Here is a 22,952-nt window from a genome sequence, read left to right on the forward strand (position 1 = left end):
GGCATGTATGACCTTCGAGATATAAAATTTTGGAATATAACAATTAATGTATGAATGAGATTGTAAAGAATCTCAGCTAAAAAGTATGTATGTATATTTTCGACCGAAAGAAATTTAACTGAACTTACTTCATGAGTAACAACCCATCCCGTGTAATGTAATTAGTTATTGTTGGATTTAGGGTTAATAAATAAATAAATAATAAATTTAGGGTTAATAAATAAATTCGTCCATATACGGCAATGACGTAATATTATTCCTTCTACCGTTTTTCTAATGTTATTTTTCTCTGCAAAGTTTAAGAACTAAAAATAGCATAAAAGAATTAACTATTGATTTTTCCTTTTAAACTCTAAAAGTATAGAAAGAATACTAGTCTATAACGCTAATCCCAGTGCAATTTTCAATAATTAACTATCTACCTGAGCACATTGAAAAAATGCAGAAAAAAGACAACTTTGACACATTTGTTCCTCAACTTACCATCGCGGCAGCACATCACTAATAGCACTGAACATGGAGGGTAGTTTATATATAAGGTAGTTTATATGTTTACCAACAACAAAAACATTTCCTGAAACCATTCCTTAATTCTATATTTCTCACAAAAAGTGCGACTTCTTTTTGATACGGAGGGAGTATCATTTCCTTTCATTATGTCAAAATTTTGAAAGAACAAATAACTCTTTCTATAGATATGTGAAAAAAATGAAAATTGGAAATAAAGAGTTTTGTATTTTCTATTTCTTTTAATAAATTCTCACAATAGCAATTTTAATTGTGATTCTCTGATAGAAAATTAAAAAAAAAAGATTTTTCCAACTTTTATGTTCTGTTTAAAATATTTCGAATTCTTTCTAGAAAAAAACTAGCTAAGCTTTGTTAGTAATGGTTTTGAATTATTTCAAATCAGACAAACTTATTAATGGACTTTGTACACTGCCCCTGAAGTCTTAACATAGTTTCAGAAAACTCAAAGGTAAAGTTTCACAACTATTGTTATTAAAAATAAGTAGAAAGTTTAGTTTTCATACAGTTTTATGAAATCAATTGCAGATCTTTAACCATATGGGCTATGAATTTATTGAGTTAATTGGAGATGTGACTCAGATACCACTTTAGTGACGTGAATTGCGTAATTAAGGCACTAGGGTATCGTGTGGTATTTCTGGACAAGGTGCTTTTCGGGACATAATATGGATATTTTGGGACACATAAAAAATCCTATAAATATTTGTTTTCTAATTATTTTTAAGTTCTATATGACATTTTATGCTCTTTACGTATCAGATAAACATAAAACTTCTGAAATTTTATTTAATTTAATGCGTGAAATGCACGTGAATTGAGAGTGTCACATTTCACATTTTGCAAGACCTTCAGTGTGGTCAGTTTTGCAGATGTGAACACAAACATTGCTTAGTTTTTTTCGATTTAAGTCACTTTAAAAGTGAAATTTAAACAAAATTTTTATGAAAGAGTGACGTTTAGAACTTCTACTTAAAGGTAAATAATCAGGCTCGGTGAAATATATTTGCATAATACCGACTTTTGTCTGTCCCGAAATACCCAACTGTCCCGAAATATACCATTCTTACTTCTTTTCTTTTTTTTGCTATTTTGTATAAAAAATGACACATTTTTCAACATTTTCCGATAAGAATCTTATTCTGGATAGCATAAGGAACATAAATATTTGTATCAACAAGGAAAAAAGATATTTGAGAAGTCGTTAATCTGTTTGAAAAGTGCTAAAAAGTGTCCCGAAATACCACACGTTACCCTATAACCAAAAATCTTTTTATTTGCTTATAACGCTCTTGGTTCTATCACTGAGATTCCTATAAGTAAAGTGGCGCACTTTTAAGGATCTTAGAAGCTTCTATAGGAATTTCAACAGAAAATTTTCACTTTAAGTCTTTTAAAAGTTCACTAAGAGATTTGTTTAATAGAGGAATGTAGGCATGGTTCGCACAGAGTGAACCTTCAAACGATGCGAATTTTCTCCTTGTTTGCAAAGAGCTGACTTAGCATTTTTGATCTCGTTTCATGAGCTTAATAATTATCTATCTTATGGCTAAGGAATGACGAACTAGCTGTTTGCAAACAAAGAGAAAATCTGCGTTGTTTGAATGTTCACTCTGTGCGAACCATGCCAACATTCCCCTACTTGGTTCTATAAGGCAGCTATTTTGTTTCTTGGGTAGTTGCTCGTCTCTCACAAAAAATCTACTAAAAAAGCTCTAAAGTATGCAAAAACTAGAAATTCATTGAAATTTGAAAAAAAAGTGTCCGAAATTCTAAGCTGTCCGAAATTTGATACAGTTACCCGAGTTACTAGTACATTAACTTTTCAGTATTCTTTTTCAAGAAACTTTTCTGAAATCAATTAATATTCGGGTCCATATATATACCAGTATTCCTCAAAACTTTAAAATGGACCTCTCAGACCTTAGTCTTTAAATGTGTGAAAACTGTTGATCACATAACTTTATTTGTTACCATTTATGACTTTCGCAAAACTATTTCCATAAACTCCACTCTAAAGCTTAGAATTAGGAGCCACTAAATTCTATTTCCTTTCCATTTGAAGTAAATAAGCTTTATCCTTCTCTGTATGGCTTGGTGAAAACTGTCTGCTGCACAAATAGTTGAATTTTAAACAAAATACTGGGATAAAGGGAAGGTTTTTTGGCAAAGTAAAGGGGGAGGTTTGACTAAAAAAGTTTGAAACCCTCTACCCTCAGACACGATAAATTATGAGGCGCGTCTTTGCCAAGTTCACACACAGTAAATGAGTTTCCAGACCATGCACATTCGAGGAGGTGTTTCGAGATACTTCCGATGCTAAAATTGCATCTAACTCTAACTTTTGTGATTACTTAACATTTCGTTGACTTGGCTGAAAAGAGGGTATATTTTACACCAAAAAGAGAATAAAAAAAAAGCTCCACGAGACTCTTATTCTCGTCTTAACATCACACTCTCATGCAAGACTCTGTTACGGAATTTAATAGTAGAACGTCTTTCTTTCGTGAAAGTTCCATTTGCATACATGTATAGTATGAATGTTCAATGTACTATTTATGTGGCTGAAAAGACATTACACCACCCTCCGTTCCAAACTGAAAAAAATCCAGCCAATGCACCATTATTTCTATCACGCCCCTCCAACCCCTAAATCTTCACGATTTTGCACAAAAAAAAATGACTCACGCCCTAGATTGTGTGAGAAATGGTGCACTTGCTCCCTAAATGTTTTCAACTTACATAATTCTCACACCCTGATATAATATCAACATTCGCCACTTACATAGAGTACAGCATTCATGGGTCTATCCGGGAATGAGCAAAAATGTGTGCAGACGACTGAAACAGAAGAGAGAAAAAGAGTTAATAAAATTAGTGACTATAATGGTTCATGTTGGGATGTGTAAAATAGTGGAATTTAATGTGAATGGGGCTTTGGGGGAGTGGTAAAAAAAAGTCAGACGGAATTATTTATGGGACACAGAGCAAATGCCTCCAGATGCAGAAGCCGGATGTGGATCAAGAAACGAAAAAGTCTTTATCTTTTTTTTAATACTTCTGTCAAGTCCATCAGAAAGTACTTTTTAAATTCCGTCTCTGATCCTATAACACTCTTCCAAATAGAGGAGAGATGGGTGCTAAAACATATTTTGTAATTTTTCTAAGAGTTTTATTGGTTTTGCATGAAACAAAAAACAAACTATTTATCAAAAAGGCAAAGATAATGTTTTTTAGGTTTCACACCTATGACTCTTAAGTAATTTAACTAATTAAGTAATTTAAGTAATTAAGGCACTGTAAAAATGAAAAATTAAAAAATTGATCAGAAAGAGTCAAAATTTATCATTCAATTTAGAACTGTAAGAGTTGTGGAATTTGTTGAAAAATGTTAAAAAGGAATTTATCATAAGGAGAGGTGGGGCAACTTTGAGTAACGAGGTCATATTGATATATGATTTTTTCGTAACTTTTTAAAGGAACCTAGGCCTTACATAATTTAATTTAAGTCCAGTAATATATTTTCTATCTTAATTACATTACGTTAAAGCCCATTCTAATAATAACTGGGATAAATAAAATTTCGTAACGGTGTAGTAGGACTGTTGAGCCTAGAGGAGTTGAAGGGAGAAAGCCAGTCCTGACGAAGACTCTTTTAAGCCAACGGTACCAATAATTGTTCAGCTGGGGTGGCAACTCTGAGGGGTGCTGTAACGGCGGTTAAACTTAAATTATATCGCTATAGTTTTGCTAGGTTGAGTTGCAAGTGCTCCGAAGGACATATTTCCTTGAAAAACTTGTTCCGAAGGCACCATCGAATCGGCTCTTCAGTCTGTCTTTACCAACGAAGCGAGGAGGACGCCAGATTCGTGGCTGTCTTGGAATGGACAATCTGGCTCAATTCCGGGAAGCTAGTGATAAAGGGTGCTCCAGCATGATCTGGATTGGGGTCTGTAATATTCGTGCTACAATGGTATAATTCTTGTATCCGTGTATATTTATTAGATCCTTATTTATTAAATTTTGTTTTGCTTTTTAACTTGCAAAGAATAAATTTGCTTATTGACTTATTCGGGCTTCAGAAACTTTAGCTTTAGCTTATGGTAACTGTATCAAATTTCGGTCAGTTTGCAATTTAGACCTCTTCTTTTATTCCCCAAATTTTCATTAATTTTTAGTTTTTGCATACCCTACAGATTATACAATGCAAAAACCAAAAAAAAAATGTCGCTTCTATGAGCAAGTTTATGTAAAACAGATTATGAAAGAATTCCGGGAAGACAAGGAACTATGAAAATCAAGGTGACAGAAATATTACCCAAAGTTATGTTTATTTTTAATCATTTTAAAATGTTTTGAGAATTATTTTAGAGAAAACGAAGGTAAATTATCTATAAAGTTTCAAGCAACACTCCTTAAAAAGAAGAAACAAAAAAAATCAATTTGATTTAAAAAAATTTGACATTTCAAACTTAAAGATTTTACGCTTGCATGTAAATATGCCGAAATTTGATGCAGTTACCCTAATTTACGAAGGTCTCGCAATCCTAAATAATAACTAATTTTATTGGTAATTATGAATACCTAATGGATCATTTGCCTTAATTATTAAAAAATAATTAAAAGTTAAATTAATTAAATAGTTAAATTTATAATTTATAATATATATTTATAATATATAATTATAATATAGTATAATATTTATAATATAATTAAATAGTTAATTAAAATAAAATAAAATAAAAATTAAACTGGGGCAAAACTAGTCAACAAATGAAGTTTTTCATTACGTATACTTATTTAAAAAATGTTCGTATTCTTATGATTCACAAGTAGATCTTGAAAAATTCGAAGATCTATATGAAAAGTTAAAAAAGAGACATTCTTTCTTTTTTATACTTTCGCAAGATGGCTGAAGTACATCTTGTTCGAATTTCGAAGTGCTCAAATGTCAAAATGTGATGGTCTTCACTTTGTTGTGAGGAAAAACACAAAGCAACAACGTTTATTGTTTCCGTCCCATTATTTAATCACTCCATAATCACAGAGTAACTTTTTGCAAGCTATTTAGTGCAATACTTCATAAATTTTCCCCACTTTGTTCGAAAATTTAGTGTGAAAATTCGAAATTGAATTTGAATTCTTCGGACATCAACGATTTTTTGTGCGATTAGAGTTCCATTTACTTTTTATCCAAGACACTGTTGGGGAATCAAACTCTACATGTGTTTGCACCCATTAGGTTTATAATTTTTTTTAAAGAATATGAAGGGGAGTATTTACTTCGATAAAATTAAGGTTTTCTCAATATTCCTTCAAAGGCAAATTGTAACATCCCAATGTGTAATACTATTCCTGACTAATTTGCCCTAGTCTCCCCTATACCAGTCATATCAGTAGTTTTAGGTTACTAGCGTAGTATACGATTATTTAAAAAAACTAAGAGGAACTTGCTGTCAACTAAGTACCCAGATCTCCCGTAAGTATATAAAACTAATGGGCTTTAGAGCGACCGTGAACTTGATTTTAGATAAGATCTTTTTATTAGAAGGCGCAGAAGCATACCGAGACGAACGACAAGTTGAGAGACATTTTATTGAGCGATAAGAATAGCGACCATACTATATTATTAAGTGCAATTTTAGCCAATTTTGCCATAAGATGGTATCAATTGCGCTAAGAATTTCTGTATGAGCGGAGTTTCAGAGAAGTCAACAAATTAAAGTATGAGAAGTTTGTGAGGCAAATTTTGTTGTGAGTTTTTGTTAGAAAATGAAAAAAAAATACCAGATAAAACCCAGAAGAACTTTCTTGCAAACGCAAAGTATATCTGGCTAACTTGAGAGACGCAGTGGAATTTATTGTTATTCGTTAAATGAATGCAAAAGTCTGCAAATTTCTCCTCATTCCATCAAGATGGTTTTCCATGCCTGAAAACCCTCAAATTGTCTTGCGGTGTAAATAAGGGGTTGCACAAGATAAGGTAGAAAATTTATGGTGAATTATAAAATCATGGTGATCGGTGGGTTGTTTGTGTTTTTCTTTTTCTCCAACTCCACTTTCACAGTCCACCCTCTCAGTTTCTGTACCCCCATGGGGTGTCTCGTAAATAAAGTCAGAGTGATTGGAAGTTCATGGGCTCAAAGTCTCCCTCATGCACAAAAGTATCGATTTCTAGAGGAAAAATTACTCGTTGGACGTTGCCATAAAACTCCCTGTTATTTTTTTCTTTCTTTCTTTTTATCCAACAGCACCACCTTCATAGTTTTAACACCCCCCAAAAACAAAATAAGAAAAATCCTTTTTGGTATGAGGTTCAGTGGCCTCAGAGGCAAAGTGACTTCCTCGTAGACGCTTCGGTGGCGCCGTCGAGTCGAATCCGAGACGCCTCTTCTCATTCATTCCGCAATTCCCAGAGACACTTATGAAACTTTTACGGAATAACTTTAGTACGGCCGGGTTGAGGACCCACATCGATGAATGTCTGCATTGAGGGTAACGTCGGAAGGAAATTCAAATAAATTTTTCCCTTTTTTTTCTTTTCATACGTTAGATGTAAGAACAGAACATACTTTCTTGGGTTGGAAGATGGCAATCACAGAAATGCTTCTTGTCTGTTGTGTTTTTCCTTTTTGTACCAGGCTTTTCTCCAAGTGGTTAGGGTATGGGCGAAGATGGGTGAAAAAACACAAGTGAAAATGTATACAAGTCCTATTTGTGGGCCCATTGAAAAGCTTCCAAGGAGAATGATTGTATGTGTCTGATTATCAATCGCCTTTCATTCGAAAAGGAGCTTTCATTAGTCACAGAGATTGAATCAAGGGGTCAATATTATATGAGCTTGTGGGTTTTGGGGTTAGGGTATGTTTGTTTTCCTCGAAATCTAGCTCAAACTTTAAATTTTTTAGTGAAAAACTTTTCTCAGACTGAATTGGAGTTATCACTTGCCATGAATTCTTATTCCCACCAACGAAACTTTAAAAGAACAATAGCACACATCCATTTTTTTTATTTTTTTTAATTCTGATTTTCTCAGATTCACATTTTAATTATCTTATAAATTCTTGAGTCAAGGAAGATGGAATAAGCCTTCGTGAAATTGGAAAAATAGAATTAAAATATATTCATAGATTTCAATCTTTCCAATTGGCACTGGACATATAATATAACTTTACCAGAGCCTTAGAAGAGATTGGAAGAGCTCCTTGTACCCTATTCCAATATCCCTTTAATCCAAAATCATTTTATCCTATTGCTTTTGATGAAGGTTATGAGGACATTCCTAACATTTAATATCTATACCCTCATATCTGTCAGAAATAACATAATTTTTTATTGTTTTTATTGAGATTTTCCTACATTTCATTTTGATTGAAAAAAAATTAGTGTGTATATGTTTAAACAAAAAAAAACGTTTGAAAAGCGAGTAACAAAATATGTTCTTGTTTTTTTCTCTTTTTTATAATATAAGCGTAGAACTCAGATCGTTCAAAATTATATAACCGGATGCAAGTGCACGGATTTTTAATAATCTGCTAGGTTTTTGTTACGTTACTCTCTGTTTTTTAAAAGATAAGGATATATTAAATTCAAAATTTTTAAATTTTTGGTAACATTTTTCAAAAATCTTTTCAAGTCAATCTGTAGAAATTATTTGCTGCAAATTTCGGGTAAGACTGACTTCAAATTCAAAGTTCAAACACATATACGAGACTGTCATTGATATGAAAGAACCTCAGAGTAATGCTACGGAGAGGACGTCCGAATAAAAAAACTGTACCAGTTTTCATGTAAAATAATTTTCCTCAAATTGAACAAAATTAGTGTAATCGGCACTGGTTTCTCGGCGTTGCACGCACTTTTATAACGAATTCAATCAAATCAAATCCGTGAGACCCACCAAAAAATCAGGAAAGATATTTTACACCTTTTGCGGAATAACATTTTATTTTAAGGCGGCCCACAGTGGTTGGATATCTAAAACTAAAGTTTAAGATGTACTCACTAAATGAAACCCCAGATTCGAGCTTCTCACTGATTACAAAAATTATTTATTTTTTCACTTCCTAGTACTAGACTTCACTAAACATAGTTCATCACTCCATTTCATATGGCCTCTACACATTGGGAGAAATTTTTGTCAAAAATTGCTTTTCTGAAGGAAATTCCCTGCAGCTTTGTAGGGGGAAACGTCAAATTTCTGTCAAAAACGCAATTTTTGACGAAAATTGCTCCCAATGTGTAGACGCCTTTAGAGAAAAAGTCATTCTGACCTTAAGAACTGTTCACCAAATTTTATTTGCACTCTATAGAACAAATAAAAACACACGCATTGAGGAAACTCGATTACATATCAATTTTTGAGGTCGTTTTACTTTTTCCTTAAAAAGTATTTTAATACCTTCTGTCCGCAGTATTACTCTGAGGAAGGAACCCAATTTTCCAAAAAAAAAAAAAAAGAATTCATTGACAATGAAAAATAAAAAATGTCTTATATTTTTATTTACCTGCTAAAAATTTACAAACAAATAACGAAATTTTACATACAGCCTTTTGCTTCAATTCTGAGACCAATATCAAGATAAAAAAAACTAAGCTATCAAATATTTCCAAGATCAAAATTTAATCTCCGAGAAAACTTTTCAATTACTTCAAAAAATAAGATATTTGGCATCAAGAGATTTTGAAATACTGGTTCCAGAATAAAAAATCTCAAAATTCATAAGGTTTATGTCTCAGATTTCAAGATTTTATAATAGCCGTACTCACTATGGCGCTGTTATCTTGTAATATCGTTATCTCGTTATCTCGTTATGTTCTCGTAATGTATTTTATAAATGAAAAATTATAACAAGATAACAGATTACGGAGATTACGAGATAACAACGCCATAGTGAGTACGGCTAATATTTTACAGATTTAACATTTGGATTTTGATTTTTTGATTTCAGAATACCAAAATCTTTTATTTTGATCTTGGTCTCAGAATTGAGATCAATGTTTTTCAACATAACAAAAAACGTTCATCGAGTGGTCGTGATACGAAAAATATTTTTGAAAAAACTACAAACTTTTACACACTTTTTAGTGAGATATACGATTTACGAGCATTTCCAAAGGCTCTATGGGAATTCACAAATATTTACGAACAATTTTACGAAATATTTTTTTCTGTGTATAATTAAATGAAGCTGAAAATAGTACTGAATCACTTTAAAAATTAGTTTTGAATATTTAATGTCATTGGAAAATTATCTTGATTGAGGGAAGAATAATGAAGGATAAAAATAAAAAGGAATCAAGATAACATATTCATGAAGATTAAGTTTATAATAAAATTTCATTGGCAATTTATTATTACTGCAAACAAACTATTTCAATCATCATTATTTGATTTGATCAAAATAGTCCCTTTCTGTCTATCATTTGAAAACCGTTCATAATCAATTCACTATAAATCTAAATTAAGATGTGTATCAATTGCTGTGCAAAATTATATCAAAGGTATTTAGAGTTAAGAATATCACCAAAAATCTGTAGATACACCAAACCAAATCCTAAATGAGCATTTTACAAAATACAAAAAAAAACAAAACGTTATTGTTACGTAAGTTTGAGCAAATAGTATAGAGAATGCGTCCCATTAGATATTTGTTAATCCAGTCGACGGCCGAACCCACTAATCCTAATCCTTCAGAGAACACTAATTTACTACCCATAGCCATTTAAAAGAGAAATTTGTTGCAGTATTTTTTTTCAAATTTTTTATCCTGTTCTTAAAGCCCGCTTTTGTCGATTTTACACATCTTTTTGCCATTCACCCTCTCACAATACTTAAAATCGCGCAAATTAGGAAGATCAGCATTGTTCTGCTATTTTTGTTAAGTTTTCTAATTGAAAATCTGAATTGTATATCTTTTCATTTGTAATCATTTGAGACTTCTCTGGCATATACAACCTGAGATGGAGTTCAATCAATGCTAAGATGGCGGTGGACGTAGAATTACAAATCTTACACAAAGGTTTATATGTATTGCGCTATTAAGTCATCGATGATGAAATAAATATCTATCTAAATAAAATTTAGATAGATTAGATATAGATAAAATTTATCAGGCTTTGTAATTATAAGATAGAGTATATGTGCTATAATGCGATTGTCCAGAGTTCGATTCTCTCTCTGCTTGCTGGAAAATTTTAAAAGTATTTGAATTGCATACCGTAAGTTTAATTGCATGTAGGGCGAGGTGGGGCTACTTTAAGCAGTGGGGTTTCATTGATATATGATTTTTCGCATATTTCTAAAGAAAACTCGGCTTTAACGTAATGCAATTTAGATATGTAAAACAATTTTTCATCTAAATTAATTTATTGTAAGGTCCAGCTTTCTTTAGAAATACACTTAGTCCCGGGATTAAGTACATTTTCGGGACCGATAAAAACGCGTGAAACACATCGAGAAAATTTGCATACCCGTAGGGGCTTTCTTTTGAATAAATCGTCCGTAGAACGAATTTCGCGCGGAGTAAAAATAGTCAAAACAAAAAGATTCAACTATTTAATAGAAATGCATTAACAAACAGTACTTTTTGGTCAGAGTTCTTCAATAAATGGTTAGAGTATTTAAAAGTTTTACCTTAATAAAAGAAATTAAGGTTTTATTCTTCAAAAGAAGCACAGTGTTTTCAAATTTCCCGCGTAGCAATATAGTATATATTCTAGGCGTATTTTAGAAATGATTTCATAAATTGACTCCCAATGGTAGGCAAACTTGCATAATTGTATGTGCATAATTCCGTCAGGTGCATAATCCCGATGTGCACAATACCGGGACTGAGTGTATGTGAAAAAATCGCATATCAATGTATCCTCACAGCTCAAAGTAGCCCCACCTCCCCCTAATTCGACAAGATTTTAGACGGCAACAGCAGATTGGTAAGTATTTGGCACTAATGGTAAATAAAATAAAAGTGATAAGTAAAGAGTGAAATCTGGTAAGTAGTAAAATCTGGTAAGTAGTAAATTGGTAAGTAGTAAAGAGTAAAATCTGGTAAGTAGTATCCTTGTATAGAAATTTGACTTATGAATAGGTTTATTTCCTTTTCAAAGTGCGTGTACATCGCAATTATCATTAACTGCACATAAATATTTTATTATCAAATTTTATTTCGATCTCAAAGTCTTTTGCTCTTTTCATTCCCTTTTTAAATGATCACATTCACAAAATTTAACTACCTATCACCCTATCAGTAATTTTTGTCGATTTTTGAACCATTAGGGTGAAGTGGTACAAGTTGGACAATCAATGGTACAAGTTGGGCAGGGCTTTTTTCTTGATAAATTTAGTACTTCATTTTTATTTGTATATTTTTAGTGGTTGAGTTTTATAATTTGGTTCCTTGTGCTTCAAAACAAATTTTGTACTCTATTTATCAAGAAAAAAGCCATGTCCAATTTGTACCGGCGAATTGTCCAACTTGTATCACTTTCCTCTATAAATTATTAAAACACTTATGTTTTACTTTGTGTCGTGGTTTTAAGTTCAAACATTCATTGGTTGAATTTACAAATATTGCACTCATAGTGTATTGTAACATTTGTAAAACAATCAATCCATGAGAATTTTCCAGGAGATAAAAACCCCTTGTCTGGCAATTTAGCCAATATGCCCACAATTAATTATTTTTCTGTTCAAATACAGAAAATGTAATGAAACTCTGCGGAAAAATGGATGGATTACAGTGAATCGTGTTAAACAGACAGCCTCCCCACGGGATCAGTCAATAGACGAGTCATCTGAAAGCTCTCACAAAAAAAGCCCATTGAGGAATAAACGATCGAATTTACCCCCCTTTTTAGCTCCAAATGGAGCAAGTACAGAAATCAATATACACTTTCAGTATGGGCATCAGACCATTTTATTATTTTTCTGTTTATTTGACAATTATTTGGCAATAAATTGTACAATTTATACTCATTTTGAGGTTGAGCCGCGCACAAATTGCTGCAAATAATTTGTTTGATTATCTACTGCGGGGGTGTGGGGATGGTGTAGGAAAAAAAAATAGGTAATTTCGTGACTTGTGCCAATCACGGGGTGATTTATAGCATGACTCTTATGACCGTATAGTGATTTAGTGTAGAGCCTGTACACAAGGCCGTTTGGGGGAGAAAAGTGCGTCTCTAAATCACTGTTTGTGCCCCAAAGGAATTTATTTTACTTCCGTGCATAAAAAGAAAGTAAGTCAAATACTTATTGTGCTTTAGCAAACTTCTCTACCCCCCACAAGATACTATACACACAATTCTACCATTGTTGGAAGTTCAACAGCAACCTGTTAGCGAGCCATTTTGTCTATAGACCCATTGGAAATCAATCATTTGCCCACAAAATTGATTTCACTACAATGTCTTCTGATTAGAATTTATGAGGAATTAGATAACGAGTGATTTATTAATTGCACTATTCTTCTCTTGTTCTTTTTTCACAACTAGCATGTGACCTAATTTTGCTCAATTTAATGCCAATTAAAAACAATCATATAGCATTTAATAGTTTTTGCTGTGGCTTTGAAATTCTCAACAGATAATGTATTTTTTTATTTTAATTTGTCCAAATTATATTTGCAAATTTAATTCAAATTCAATAAAAACAATTTGTTAAACAGAGACTAGCTTTGCAGATTTTAATGTTAATCATGAGATTTAATGTTTGTATTTAATTCAGGAAATCTATAGAGAAAAATGTTCTGTTTGGTCTACTGTTGCGGTATAGGGGAGCACCGTTTTCCTACATGGATTTTCAATGGTAGTCACAAGAATACTTTGAAAAGGAGAATATTGGTTAATCAAAAACCAAAATCATCTTTTTTTTTTCTGAAGAGATTTAATTTTTAATATTCAAATATGTATCATTTCAGTGTCTTCACTCATTCCTTCTGATGACTTTTCTAGTCATTCATTCCATTAGTTTCAAAGATCAAAGCCCTCTTCTATGTGGGTTACTGTTGGATCTTATAAAACATAATTACTCTGAGCCGGATCCAACTGGCAATAAATCGGTAATTAACGGGTAGTTGGAAGTCATTAGTGTACCTTCCCATATAAACTTCTGGCGTGTCTTAGTTTTCCTCAAGTAATAATTATTGACAATATAAAAATAATAACTTTCGTTCGATTTAACTTCTGAAGGAAGCGTGAACTAACATAATTATATAGGGCCCTTATTCAGAATGTCAAATGTTATTTGGGTACTTCTAGACATACTTTAACTCTTTCGCGTCCCACTTTTATTCAGCAGATGAATTCATGCAAAATTGAGTTTTTCCTAATGCTTTATGATCAAATATAATAGTTCAGAGAGGAAAAAAATTTTCTATTGCGTGAAAACTCGGAAAACCCCCGGGTCATATATGACCCTGTTGTCCTCAAGGGAAGTGTATTTACCATTTTCTTAATCTATATCACGGGCTTTTTAAGAGTTTTTTTGCTTGAAGTTACTAATTTGGCCAAAACCATGGCAAACTGGATTGTCTTGATGAACACTGTACTCCTGGTGTTCAAGGAATCTTCCTGGTAATCCCTTGAACAGTCACTGTCACAATATTTTGAGTGGTATTTGGCAAAAATAAACTTATCCACATATTTATTCACACACAATACAATTCCACAATATGAGACGCTTGCAGAATACTCTAAAATATTGCAAAATATGTTATAATTCATCAGATATAAGATGAAATGTCCAGGAGCAAGATGTCCCACCTGCATTTCACAAAGAAAAACAATGTCCCAACTACATTTCGCTGCAGGTTTGGGACGAAAACACTGTTACCCTTGGGGACTATAGGGTCATATATGACCCGGAAAATTCTACACGGCTTTTCTGGAAAATTGAAAGTAGTTTATTATATCAAAATATGCAATATACAATTTTTGGATATTCTATTTTGTGTTTCTAAAGAACTTTTTGCTGAAAAAAATAAATTAATATAAAAAATTTTGAAAAAGAAAAGTCATTTCACAAAGCTCGAAATTCGTGATTTTTGATCTCAAATATTTTCTTTTCCTGAATATCTGGAGTCTTGAGAAAATTAGCCAAGAATCTTACATCCTTCTATTATGATGTAGTGCACAAACCGATAGATTTCAATTAATGTAAATAGTCAAAAGAAATTGTTTTTTCCCCGGGTCATATATGACCCTAATGACGCGAAAGAGTTAATAGATAATTTTTTTAAGAAACGTAGATTTCATAAAAATATTTTTTATCTTATTATTATTATTACTTTACTTTATTTAATCACAAGAATAGGGTCATCCCTTTTACAATTGTGATAACAAAAAAAAAATCAGAAAAAAAGAGGAACATAAAAAATAGAGAATAACAAGAATTCAGAATTAAGAGTGTTCAAGGAACAAATTAATTGCTTCTAGGATCAAGCCTGAAGATAGAAATTACGAATAGCAGCCGCAGAAATACGGCAATCACTCGGGAGAGAATTAAACTGAATGACGCCTTTTACAAAAAGCGACCGATAGAGGCAGTTATCTTGATCTTTAGGCACTATGAGTCCTCGAACCCTGGCAGAACTCCCCCTAACCAGATGATACGACAGGTACCCAGGACATCCAGAAATCCGCAAATGGAACAAAAATAGCACTGCTCTATGCTATTGTGTCACTATCCGCCGCAAAGAAGAGCTCTGTTCCATAGTTGAAGAAAGGAAGAAGAAGCGCTCGCGCGAGGATCAAGCGAGTATCGAAGGGTATACTCGAAGTCGAAGTCGAAGGGTATAAAGAGAATAGTTGACCTTACGGCAAATAGAAGTGGCCTGATCAGACCAGGAGAGAGTTGTGATGAAGATTACACCTAGATTTTTGACCTGATCAACGAAAGGGATAATTTCACCGTGTAGATTTAAAGGATAAAGATCAGGGAAAGCAGTTTTTTTGGAGATAACAATAGCTTTAGACTTTTTAGGATTCAAAACTAATCCATTCCGCGGAAAAAACCCGCGAAATGTCATTACGCATTGAGAAAATTTGCATACATGCAGGGGCTTTCTTTTGAATAAATCGGCCGTAGAATGAATTTCGCGCGGAGTAAAAATAGTCCAAACAAAAAGATTCACCTGTTTAATTGAAATGCACTAACAAACAGTACTTTTGACTAGAGTTCTTCAAAAAATGGTTAGAATATTTTTAAAAAAAATTACCTTAATAAAAGAAATTAAAGTTTTATTCTGTGAAAGAAGCACAGTGTTTTCAAATTTCCCGCGTAGCAAAATAGTATACATTCAGGCGTATTTTAGAAATGATTTCATAAATTGACTCCCAATGGTAGGCAAACTTGTATAATTCTATGTGCTTAATTCCGTCAAGTGCATTATTCCGGGACAAAGTGTATGGCCTTAAGGTGAAAAATTATTATCATGTCGTAAAACACATAATAGTCAGAGGAAAATTAAGGGCGAATCGAAAATCGATTTATAATGGGTTCCCCGAAAACCCCGAGTCGCTATCTCTAACTGTTTATCCTCTTATACAACTATCGGTTGCATCAAGGGATAAAAAAAATGGGTCTCAGGAGTGGAAATAATATAAATTTTGAGGGCTAATATATCAAAGTATTACATGTCCATAAAATCGTTCCCTGCGTGAAGATAGAATAGTAAAAAAAAATCCTGAAAAGTTAAGGATATTGAAATACCTTGCCCCGATCTTCCCTAAACCCATTGCAATTCTGTTGCTCGGCAAGAAGCACTAAGGGTGAGTGAATTATTTATTTTGTGCAACTTTAGTCCATGTTTAATTCATTACAGTACCCCCTTTTATTTGTGTCTCTGTTGTGCGTGCAAATGAATTTCTCCATTCAGTTTTCCAACATGTATGGCCACGGAAGGAGCTTTGCTGAAAAATATTCTGCATTCACTCATGTTCTTGGTGGAATGCGATCTCACAAGCGCGAATGATCATGCAATTGCACATAGATATTTTTGCATGAAGCCAACTTACAAATGTACAAAGTAGACCATATTAGATGGGGGTTGGTTTGACGAGTGAAAGGGGTGAAAAAAGGCAGAAGAAACGGGTGAACAGGAAAATGTAAGTTGCATGCAAAATGCATAATTTTGTTATAAGCTGAAAGCTCTTCTCCTGCAACTCTATATTGTTGCTATACACATAAAATATAAAATGATACAAGCTTTTGTATCTCTGTACCCCACGATTGTGGTGGGCATCGTAAGCAAATGAATGCACAATTCTACGATGCAAATGTTGCGCTTTGTGGAACTCTGGTTGGAATCATGAATAAATGCTTAGTAAGTATTTACGCAGTCTTTACCGTCCTTTTTTTTCTAAAGAACTTTTGTGAAAAGAAAATTTTCTTGGACGTCTTTCCATTTTACTTAAAACACTTCTTTTCTGCTTCAACTCTTCCTTTTTCTCGTGTATTCCAATTCAATTTACCACCGCAGTGAAATCTAAGAAAATAAATCCACCGTGTAAACACCTCTTCTTCTGCCATTGCCCAAAATTACAGACCTATTTTGGGGATTGTGTGATAAATATTTGGGAAAGGAAATCACTGAGAATTGAATTCGAACAATAACCACTCCTTTGAGCTCATTCCTCCCCAGTAACTAGAATACGTACTTCCTTACTGATTCCATTCGCAATTCAAAAGCTATAGAGAGGATTAAATACACAACTCAAATAGACAATAATAGACATTACACGAGGAATCTCTTTGTAAAAAGCAACAAGACCAACACAAAAGCTCTCTTCACCCATGTACGTATATCTACTCCAATTCAATTGGAAATGTTGCAATAAAAATCGCAATTCATCTCATATATTTCTTTTTTTTGCCGAATGTTAGAGATTCGGGCAAGAGGAAAAGTATAAATCAATTGAATGGAATTGATGGTGTGAAGAAGGAATTTATCTGTTTTTCCTCACAGTCAACAAAAATTATTTGTTGAAAAATCCTTTACGGTTTTCACTTACTGTTCCTCTCCATTCAGTAAATATATCCCCTTATTTTGAATCATTGCATATTGCACATACAAGAAATATTTTGTATATTCATTTCTCAGGAAATGAGATTGAAAAATGCTTTTTGATCCTGAATATTTGTAATTTCAAATGAAATATAAAATTCTTTTATTATTATTGTGGAGCACCCCAAAGCCAGAGATATTGCTCACAGTACAGTAATTTTAATCAAATTTCCCAACATTTTAATGTCGAAATTAATTTGGAATTCATTAAATACTGTGGGTGAATTAGAAAATTCCTGGATGTATTGAAATTAGTGTTGGTGCATTTTCGTAATTTTCTAACAAATATTATTTGCACATCAGCAAAATAAGTGGAATTATAATAAATTATAATTCCGTCAAGTATCAAATAGTATGAAAATTTCAATTAACGTCGAAATCTCAATTCATAGTTCAGTATATCCTAGGATTATTTCCCAAAATTAATGTTAACATTCAAAATTTTACCAATTAAGTTGAATGTATGGAATAATTACAGTTTGCAGATCAAAACTCACTTTGCATTAGTATTTTGCTTAAATATCCTGTATTATTCATAATACATTGCAGTGTGTAATTTCATAATACATTGTATTGTGTTCACTGATTATGGAAACATTTGCTGCGAAATCAATTGGTGGCTTACCAAAATAATATTCTACAGAGGTGAACATTGAAATTGTGGGAAAATAATTTTAAATTAATTATTTTGTTTATTCGCAAATTACAAAACACTACAACTTTTCTAGAACATTTAAATTATGTAGGTCCAATGCTAGGGGGTGCACAGTCGAAAAACTACTTTCCAGAACACATAGGGTGAGTGTGCCAAATTTCGGCATAGTTGCATGCAAACGTAATGTAATATTTTTAATAAAAATTGATTTTTTTTATTCCTTCTTCTTAAGGATTGCTGCTTGGAACCTTGTAAACCGTTTATCGTCTTTATTTACTCTAAAATTATTCCTAATACATTTTAAAATGAATAAAAATGTAGACATAGCTTTGGTGCCCTATTTCGGCCACCTTCATTCTCATAGTTCTTTGCCCTTCGGGAATTATTCCAATATCTTTGTCACGTCATCTCGTTTGTCGAAGCTACATTTTTTGTTATTCTTTAGCCTTGTATAATCTCTAGAGTATGTAAAAACTAAAAATTGATGGAAATTCGAGGAACAAAAAGGTGGCCGGAATTGCAAGCTGGCCGGAATTTGGCACACTTACCCTAACTTCAGTTATTTCGACACCTGCCTGATTGACTATGATGATCACTTGAATACCTTCAGAATATAGGGGAGACTGGGGCAAAATTTGTCAAAACACATTTTTAATTCTTTTACGAGCTCTGAGAAAACTTAAACGCTTTATAATGAACATATTCTTATATGAAATTTACTGCTCTACAACATTGCAAAAAACTATTTTCCTTTATCTCGAAAGAAATATGATTTTCGAATAATTTTCTAAAAGTCGATTTTATGGAGATTTTCAAAATTGCTGGGGCAAATTTTTTCAGCCTTCGGATAATTTGTGACGTTTTACTCTCGCAAACGTTAAAAATATCAAATAGACAAATGTTTATAGGCAATTTATTCCTAACTTTGTCGAAGATAATTTTTCTCTATCTTAACCAGAAATGTGCTTAAATTGAGCTAATCAGTATTGATATTTTCTGTAAACCAAATATTCCAAAAATAGGGCTCAAAATTTCATTATTTTGTTTTTTACATAATTCTTCCTCGAATCCATTGAAACTTTGTAAGTTTAAGAAGGTTCATGAAGGCTATCTATAATAAAAATTTCAAGCCTCAGACTCTTTTATTTTAGAAAATAGTGAATATTGAATTTTTGTTTTGACAAATTTTGCCCCAGTCTCCCCTACTCTTATAATTATTTTTGGGAGATCTTTTGAAGGATTTAAGAATCGGTTCAAATCGGCTGAGAGCCGATAAATGGTAAATGATGCGGAAGTACTTTTGAGGTATAGCATCTAAGTCACGAATTCAACGCTTTCCCAGGCCTGTTTTTTGCTCAGATCATGCTATTCGTCCGAATTTGTGTTTTTAGTGTAAATGCCTAAACACATTTGCAGCAAATTTGTTAAAAATTGCTTTTTTAAAGAAATGTCTACACTGCTGTAGGTGGAATCGTCAAATTTCTGTCAAAAAGCATAATATTTGACAAAAATTGTTTCCAATGTGTAGAAGCCTTATGGCCTCTACACACCAGAGAAATTTATGTCCATATTGAAGAGTTTTTCCTACGCAATCGTAGAGAATTTCCTTCATTATGGACATAAATTTCTCTCGTGTGTAGGGGCCATTTAAGAAGGATGAATTTTCCTCATAATAACGCTAGGATTGCGGAAACTTTCGCAAACATTTGCATGATAGAGCGAGTAATCGGTCACTAAAAACTTTTTCTGGCCAACACTAAAACTCAAAGCAATATTATCGAGGTAACTCATACGGCAACCACGTCAAGTTATAATTTAAATCCTGGAAATACTCCATAATTAGGTATACTTTAAGTTAATAAAGAGTTTCATAATAAAGTGAAAGTAATTTTATGGTACAGAAGTTTGAATGCTATAGAGTAGTAGAATCAATATTGCTTCCATTTAGAATTATTGTTTTTTTTAAGCAAGCAAAGGATGAATAAATAAAAGCTGTATTGCAATACATGAAAGTCGATATTAAATAATGGCTGCGACTTAATAATCAGGTCGGTCTATTAGCCTTATTGAGACTAAGGACACTGTCTGTAACGTACAGTTGATAATGAGCAGTAAAAACAAAGAAATTTATCCAATAAAATATTAAATTTGAGAAATACTCAACTCAATTTTAAACTGTAAAATCAGTAATTTTTTTTGCAAGGTCTTTGGCAAAGGGAAAATGAGGAGCAGTTCTTTTCTTTCCAAATTTAATATTTTACTGATCAATTTTGCTAAACAAAATTAAGTAGGGTAAGTGTGCCAAATTTCGGCATAGTTGCATGCAAGCGCCAAAGACTCAAGTTTGAAATGTAATATCTTTAATAGAAATTAATTTTTTTATTCCTTTTACTTAAGGAGTGTTGCTTAGAACCTTGTAGACAGTTTATCGTCTTTTTTACTCTAATCATTCTTAATACAAAAATCATTCTTAATACATTTTAAAATGAATAAAAATGTAGACATAGCTTTGGTGTCCTATTTCGGCCACCTTCATTCTCATAGTTCCTTGCCCTCCGGGAATTATTCCAATATCTTTGTCACGTCATCTCATTTGTCGAAGCTACATTTTTTGTTATTCTTTTGCATTGTATAATCTCTAGAGTATGTAAAAACTAAAAATTTATGGACATTTGAGGAACAAAATAGGTGGCCGAAATTGCAAGCTGGTCGGAATTTGGCACACTTACCCTATTTCCTGTTCATTTGTCTCGAATTAGATTCATTTGAAAAAAAAAACATTTATCTCCTAAACGCATTGCATAGTAATACTTTTAGAATTTGTTATTGAATTGATTATGAATTAGACGATATAAAAAATCAAGGGGTAAACAACTGTAAGTTTACAAGATTAGTGTTTTTAGTACAGTACATTAAAATTTATCACAGAAATTCTCCGTAGGAAATTTATAATTTTACACGAGCTTAAACGAACGCAGACTTCATAAGAGCGAACTGACACTTAAATCCGCCGATTCGTCGCTAAAATCGTGCCGATCTGCCGATTTTTGTGAATGAATATTGAATGCTCAGCATGACGATCTGCCGATCTCTTGCCAAATTGTGTCGATCTGCTGATCTCTTAGCAAAATAGTGCCAATCTGTCGATTTTTACCTCCAGATTGGCACAATTTTGACAATATCCGTGCACGGTTCACCCTGAGAGCCACTTATTCACCCCTTGGAAAACATGCTTAGTTAAAAAGAAATTGCGAAATTAGCATACTTGTGAGCATAGTGTTATTTTCCATAAATTTGACTGCTCATAACTTCATTTAATTAATAAAATTCCGAAATTGTATTTAAATTGTGATAATAAACTATTTTTTAATACTTTTATATTTATTTATTTTAAATAGATCTGACATAAACGCTGTTATTAAAACTTTTGTGATTCAATGAGGAATTGTGTGTTTGATGTAAAGTATCAAAATATCAATACTTACCTTTTGCAATATTAATTTCTCTTTCCTTTGTTCTGCACGGCTTAGTTGTAAAGGTGAGAAGTAAAAGGAATGCAAGAGAGAATTTTGAAATAGTTTGAATATTGCAGTAGAAGTAATATTCCTAATAGACTATGATAATTACAATTTCTCTGCTTAGAGCAATTTGAGTGTTCCAATATAATAGGAGAAATGATAATTTTCTGATTGATAGAAATGATTACATTGTCACAGAGACCCACAATCTATTAAATAATACATAATGCTTTTTATCGGAAAAGGAAAATTACACCATTCAGCGATATCCCCATTGTGTAATAATTCAAGATACACCTACACGAAATGATGCCTCTGAGATTACATTTCTGGCCACAAAGGTTTGATTTCTTTTGCCCAACTTTTAGACCATCATTTCTCTCCTTCCCGAGAATTGAATGACAGAAATCCTGTATTTTACTGGCCCAAGCAGCACTAAAAGACATTGTTAAATATTTCATGAATGGCAGAGAACGATAAAAGCAAGACATCTACCAATTAACTACCTTTGGTGACTCACTTATAACATTTGAAGCCTTCCTATTCTCAGAGAAGTAGCACTTGAGAAACAATTCTGTCTTCAAGAATTGTATTCTACATGGATCAATTAAAACAGCTCTTAAGGGCATTTATGCAAAATTCATACCAGCTATAAAATAATTTCATCCAGATATATAATGCACTATAACGTCCAGGAAAAGGTATGAAAGATAAATTGTTAAATATTGTAGATATTTTGCAAAAACAAACAAGACGAATAACTAACCATAAAATTTAAATCGTGCTATGTAGTAGTGTAAATTTATTAAACTCAGAGAAATTGGTAAAGTTTTGCTTAATATTTCAAGTAATTAAAGTAAAATTGGATAGTATATGCGGTTGTAATCTAATTCTTAATCAAAAACTATATCTAAATGTGTGGTTATGGTTTTTAGTAATTGACGTTTTGATGGTTTTAAACTTCATACAAGCTTTTTATTTTGAGTACTAAAAACAGTAAAACCCTGTACTTTTAATGTATGTACGTGAAATTGTTTTTTTGTCCATTTACTACCAAGTTAAACTTGTTCATGAATTGTATGAAAACCATTTTAGAATAACCAATTAGAGAAGAAGTGAACCTTTTAAAATGGTTGAACTTCCATTCTAAAGTAATCTTTATTACAGATCAGTAGATAATTATCT

At 32.4% G+C, this 22,952-nt stretch overlaps 1 protein-coding gene across 3 annotated transcripts in view; it reads right to left on the minus strand.

The window, feature by feature from the left end:
• LOC129807687 (amphoterin-induced protein 2) overlaps positions 1-22,952 on the minus strand; it is a 128,350-nt gene that overhangs the window by 88,185 nt on the left and 17,213 nt on the right. For 2 of the 3 annotated variants that reach the window (XR_008752304.1, XM_055857129.1), the window contains exon 3: positions 3,314-3,369. The exons of the other annotated variant lie outside the window; for it this stretch is intronic. The gene's annotated coding sequence lies outside the window, so the exon portion shown is untranslated. The remainder of the gene's footprint in view (positions 1-3,313; positions 3,370-22,952) is intronic. 3 annotated transcript variants of the gene reach the window in all.

The sequence above is a fragment of the Phlebotomus papatasi genome, chromosome 3 (assembly GCF_024763615.1).
Source record: "Phlebotomus papatasi isolate M1 chromosome 3, Ppap_2.1, whole genome shotgun sequence".
Classification (NCBI taxonomy): Eukaryota; Metazoa; Arthropoda; class Insecta; order Diptera; family Psychodidae; genus Phlebotomus; species Phlebotomus papatasi.